The sequence below is a fragment of the Amblyomma mixtum genome, chromosome 2, assembly GCF_055824585.1.
Source record: "Amblyomma mixtum isolate Tamu chromosome 2, ASM5582458v1, whole genome shotgun sequence".
Classification (NCBI taxonomy): Eukaryota; Metazoa; Arthropoda; class Arachnida; order Ixodida; family Ixodidae; genus Amblyomma; species Amblyomma mixtum.
The window spans coordinates 249,821,724-249,828,160 of NC_143013.1; the positions used below are offsets into that span (position 1 = coordinate 249,821,724).

At 48.5% G+C, this 6,437-nt stretch overlaps 1 pseudogene; it reads right to left on the reverse strand.

Moving 5' to 3' along the window:
- Positions 1-2,328: 2,328 nt before the first annotated feature.
- LOC149363456 (uncharacterized) lies at positions 2,329-5,241 on the reverse strand (annotated as a pseudogene).
- Between the last annotated feature and the right edge of the window lie 1,196 nt (positions 5,242-6,437).

Below are 6,437 nucleotides of genomic sequence, written 5' to 3' on the forward strand. Positions count from 1 at the left end.
TGAAAGAAATTGCCAGCTCGTCGGTGAGCGAGTGAACACAAATATATTAATCCAATCTGCAGCGCGAACGTCAAGAGCGAGCTCTTTTTCGGACGTCTACATAACTATTGGTGACAGACTCAGTGAGTGTAAACTCACTTGTGCTGGCCGTGGTGTTAGCCATGGTGGCGTGGGCGTTGAGCTCTGCTGCTTGAAAGTGGTGAAGCAGCGGGTACCTGAATAATTCGTGCGATTAAAAAAATTGGCGCCTCTGTCCAAGCGCACACACAATGCAGGGCGTTTGTTGCTGAACACATAAAAACGTGCATCTCTTGTGTTCGGCCGCGCCACGCTAGTGCGAACACTAAGCCTAAGAGTCGCTACTGGCCGAAATATTGTACAGTGCTAAACAAGGCAGCAGAGTGAGGGACCGCTTGCACTTAGGCAGGTGTTGCTTCTTACCGCTGTCGCCCGTAGGAGCGCTGGACCAACGACGCGATCCTTGTTTAATAATGTCCGCCTTGGGAGAAGCGAAAAAGCAGCCTCGCATCCCACGCTCTCTTTTTCTTCTTCCTTTCATTCCCAACTCCTACAGCTTCTTCTTCTTCATTTGACGCTTTCGAGTTCAGGTAGACGTCAAAACACGTATAGCACAAGGAGGAATCGGCAAGGGTCCGGTAGCGTCTCGTGACTAATCAGTAAAATAATGTTTTTGAAAACAAACAAATTATTCAATTAATGCACAATTCAACGCAGTGAAATGCATTCCGTACTAAGTGTAGTCCGGTGGTCATTGAAATGGCTCAACGCAAGGCTTGAATTAGAGCAGGAAAACAAAAATATAAACAATAAATAGTATATATATGGGACACGCACCAGTGGAAGATATCCATGACAACAAGCGCTGAGGATCGACGCTACACAACCTTGTATCATGCGTGAACCTAGACGGCCGTAATTTCTGACATAAAATATCGACAACGTACGAGGCTTAGTCAAAGAAAATGCACTCACGAAAAATCAGTCAAGAGGAACGACGTTGAAAGAGGGAAGTGCGCGTTGCTTGTTTTACGCGGTAACATATGGTAGTGTACACCTGTTTGCAAACCTCCTCGAGGCCAGCAGTTTTGCTCTCGTAATACGGCTTTCATCGCATATTTGTTGGTAGTACTGCATCTTCATTTTGTATGCTTCTACTGGTGTTGTCCTCCTTTCTAGATACCCCCCCCCTCCCATTCTCAATGACGTGCAGCATTACCGAATAGACGTTTTTGGTTATAAAAACAGTACAGCGGATATGACTGGCGTTGCCTCAGTTATTATTATTGTGCTGCAAGAAACCTCACCGTGATCAGAAGAAGGGTCCTGCTCCGGTCCACATCAAGCACGCATTGTTGCAGTTAAGCTGCCGAATAAGATTGTGTTTTCATTTCCCCTTCCAAAGTTGTTTTTGCAAGAACGTTTCTTTCAGTTGGAGATAATAGTTTTCTCCGAAGCATTGCCAAATAACTCGCAACTATCTGAAGGGCACAATAATTTTTCAAATCTAAATTTTTATCGTTCTCTTACCTACAAAGAAAGCACTCACAAGTCCGGGAGTTATTATTTTTATATCAGCACTCCTGAATTTAAGCGGACATGTAACCTAAACGGAAGCAGCAGGTAACTTATACGCACATCTTGACGCATTCTGCAGGACCGCATGATCCGCAAGTCATCAAGAGAGCTTCTGTCGCCACCTATCAATAAATAAGCACAAGAACATGACAAAAATTTAACAGGCATTTATTAGGGCATTTTATTTTATATCAGCACTGAACACGTCCACAATAGCTTACGACGAATTCTGTAAAGCAGCATGTGTCGCACTGAAATACGGACATGCAGAGTGACAGGTTTCCCATGGTAAAACGCCAAACGTCCAATCTCTATGAACGACAGCTTTGTTTCATAGTAGGTTGTGGTGAAAATCAGCGAACGTGATGAACAGGAGAGATAGCCACAAAAAGAGATTCAGTGAATGACTACGCGGTAGTTAGAGGGCACGGGGTAAGAATGACAATCACAGCGTTTATTGGCGCCATTAAAAAAGATGCGCCCGCTGCGACGATGCATTGACTTTGGCCGTTAAAATGCACGTTCGCAGTAACCAGCTATCTCAAGACAAAGCACAGGTGAGAATTTTCCTATCACCATTGTACTGGTACGAGTCGAAGCATATCTTCGCATTACGGCGTGAAGACGAATATGTACAGTCACACATGAAGCCGTAACTCCGACCACAACAAATGACGTTGCACATTCATCCAGTCAGTCCCCTTCCCTTCCACACATGCACATACAGTGAAATCACAGCTCGTGGTCGGGACGAAACAGCTCCCCGTCAAACTGCGGTGCGATGTCCGTACCGGTGTACGAACAAGAGTGGACTGTTCCCGAAACCAGAATGGACAGTAGAGCATCCAGCCAGCTGCCCAGATTGTTCCGTGGCATGCTTCAGCTCACTCGGCTTCGCTCGCATGCGGTGTCGTCCATGGAAGCTGCATGGGGGCCTTTACAGCCGTCCTTTCCATCGGGAAGGACGACGCGCTGGGCCACGGTCGAAGAAGGGTGCCTTCGGGGAGACCTGCCGCTCGCATCGGGTCTGGGGGACCGTGCAGTCTAGGCCACCTTAGCCTGTTGCGAGCTGAATAAGCGAAGGAATTTCAGTTTAAACGTGGGAATCCCAGGTGGTTCTTACGGGTGTCTTCCTGCCATTAGGGCACCAGCTTCACTGAAACCAAGGCGTAAGGAACTAAAAGAAGGAGGTTACTGTGCAGGCGGACCCTTCTCCGTCTCTTGTTCACCTGGGGTTGATTTTATGCCGAAAGAGTAAAGAAAATGGAAAGGAAAGCTTACTTTTGCGTACGCCACTTACCACAGTGCTCCTTATGCAGCAGTTGATCATGGCTTTCTGCGTAAGACATACCAAAGAACTGCAATCGAGCAGTCACAGCTGAGCGACTGGAGGAGCCTGGAGGTCAGTGTACAGCGAGCTGAGCAATGCGCGGGGAGCACAAGCGCTGCGGTGACCGACTCGTTAATATAGAAATTTTCTCCTACGCCAATCTTGTGTTCTCGGCGCTGAGAACCGGAACAGTACCGCGTGGTAAACACGACAAAGCAAAAAGATTCCTTAAGTATGGAAAGTGCATCAAGGGACTTTTAACAGCGCCTCGCTTGAGATGAAGATCAAGGAAACCCTAATTTCCGCTTTTCTATCCATTCTGCACTCCCATCAGATAAATCGGATCCGATTTTTTTTCTTTTTTGCAATATAGAGATGCCTTAGAAATCACGTTCCGGCCACTTGATCTTTCTGCATGTTCACATTTTTCCTTCCTATTCCCACTTACAGCCGCCGCGGCGACTCAGCGGCTGTGGCGCGCGGCTGCTGACCGAAACAATGTGGGTTCGACACCGGCCATGGCGTTCGAATTTCGATGGAGGCGAAATTCTAGAGGCCCGTGAGCTGTGCGATGTCAGCGCACGTTAAATAACCCCAGGAGGTTTAAATTATCCGGAGCCCTTCACTACAGCGTCCCTAAGTCTGTGTCGGTATGGGACGTTAAATCCCCATAAACCATTTCCACGGGTAAATTTTCTGGTATTCTTCCTATTAAAGCGAAAACGTTGAAGGCCCCATTCCGTAAAAAATCTGGTGTTGGCGTTGTCGGCATTGTTAGAGATATACAGTGTGGCGTACGGTGGCCAAGGCGGCCACCCCCGTAGAGCAAACTAGGTAGGTAATTAGGTCACGTGACCCCGTGGAGTCATCCGAAACTAACCACACAGACAGGTAGCAGTTCAATTAAAAACTGTCACGAGAGGTTACTCGGGGAGAGCAACTTGGAACCACCGGCCGCAGCACTTGCCATCACAGGGCAGTTGCGGATGCATCATTGCGCAAGTAGAGTTATAAGGACCCTCAAGCACTTATGAATGTAAAGGATGGAGTGACCAATTCCGCATATATGGTCAATAAGTCCTGAACGCTATTGCAGATGAGATTAAGAAATTTGCGGGAATATGGTGGCCGCGGCTGGCGAAGGACAGGGTTAATTGGAGAGACATGGGAGAGGCATTTGCCCTGCAGTGGGCGTAGTCAGGCTGATGATGATGATGATGATGATGATGATGATGATGCTATTGCGTCATATCGTTAAGGCGGAGCTTAAGTGTACTCCTCCAATTTTTTTCTCACATACTAACTTCATTGGAGGAGGCGTCGTTGCGTGTGGGTATCCTGACGTCAGCCTTCTCCAGCTGCGAGCGTTCAGAGTGCATGCTCGTGCCTCGCAGGTGAGGGTACAGGGCGTACATCTGGTCCCACTGAGCACGGGCCGCACGAAAGCCTCATCTGGTGAGCAGCCCACACCGCGCTTCTAGGTCATACTTTGCGCTGTGCCCGATGTGTTCACCTCCAAGGGGACAGCCTGTACACTAGGATAAAGGCTCGGGGATGCGAACCTCGCTGGTCTGCGCTATGCCTGCTTCTAGGAGGTCCCGAACTGGCAATTCTAGGAATGGAAAACTACCCACTGGCACGGATGCGGGTGGATGACTCAAAAACAGCCCCTAAGGGAGAAGCACGCAGGTTGGCTCAGTATGCCGTCAGCCTACTGTGCTAGTACTGTTACTGCCTCCTTCTAACCCTCTGCTTCGTCTCGGCGGCATTGTGGTGGAGCAGCTGGGTATTTCCCTGATTTACGAAGGGCACCGGGGAGCCTTTAACACCCAGCTACACCACATGGGCAATGCATCTGCTCACAAGACAAGCTACTGTTTGAGAGGCTTGGATCCCGAGTTCAGCCCTCTCTCGACACCATCCCGTACCATGACGTCTACTGCGGCAAGCCAGAACATGCAGAACACAATGAGTTCCCCACCGCTGCTTCACCTTGCTCCTCGCACGCCCGTGTCATATCATGGCGACAAATTTGAAGACGTGGAGGATTGGCTGACAGCTCCGACCGGGTAGCAGCGTTTAACCTGTGGGACGAGGATCGCAAACTAAGGGATGTTTTTTTCGCCCTCGAAGACGCCGCCAAAACTTGGTTTCTAAACCACGAGTCCAGAGTCAACACCTGGCGAAATTTCCGGTGGCAGTTAATCGCCATCTTCGGCTGCAACGAACGGAAGAAGCGAACTGACCTTGCCCTGCAGTCCCGAGTGCAGCGGCCAAATGAGAGCGTTGCCATGCTCGTGGAAGACATGACGCATCTTTTCAACCGCGCAGGTCCTTCCATGTATGAAACGAAGAATGTGCTTCATCGTATGCGAGGGGTTAGAGAACAGCTTTTCGTGGGACTCGTGCGCGACCTTCCTAGCACTATGGGTGGTTCTCCTCGGGAAGCGACATGTATTGAGGGCGCCCTGCATTCGCGCATTACGGCCGCCCGGCGCTATGGACGGCCCCAAGCCGCTGTCCGACATCGAGAATGAGACCCTCCGTGACCGTATCAGCCTTATCAGCAGCATCGCGCTTGAAGAGCTGCAGAAGTTTCCCCCTGTAGAGAAGCACCTGGGGTCTGAACCACCTCGGATGTAGTTCGTGACGAAGCAAAATTCAGAAGTAGCACAATGTTTTGCGTAAGCTCCAGAAATATTACTCCTAACAAGATACGTACGATGCATAACGCCATTCAAATCCGAAAACGATTTCTATGCAAACTCAACATCTCCGTTATCCATATCAACGCGCAAGTATTGTTCTCGGGGCAGCAAGGTTGAAACAAAAACGTCCTCCGGGATTAGTAATACTGCCTGGATTACGAATTATCGCCGTACAGGCGAGCAAATATCACTGTACATTAATTCGGAAAGCGGCTGTGTGTTCACAGAATACAAATTGTGTCTCACATCTGCTCATGTTATGCAAAAAAGCTCTCACATAAATATTTCAACACACAAATGAAAGACAAAGAGACCCACCAAATGGCCTTGAAGTTGGCCTGGGCAACGTTTGTTGAAATACCTTTACATGATAAGCATAGTTATTTTTCTCTTCTGTGCTGTCCCTTTACCAAATGAGTTAAGTATGCAACAAAATAATGTTGTAAAATTTGAGGTCTTAGCTTCAAGGCAAGTTTCGCATGGTAATACTTATTGTTCTTGCTATGGAGCGCAATAAGAAATGCGTTCTCGAAGTGCCGAAGCGTTGTTATCTGACGCTCAGTCAGATACGGAGCGCTTTGATGTGTCGTGAGTAACATGCAAAAACAGAGAGACGGTTCATCAAAAATAAACACCTCTGCATGCGTTCTATTTCCATTTCAAAAGCTTAGGGGCACATTTTCGCATGCAACACCGAGTTTCTCGTCAGGACACCAGATAATGTCTGCAGCTAAAAATTCGCCAGTCTCTTCACCAGGTATTCACACTTTCAGCACGTAGCGGCTCGAAGAGCACCAGTCACT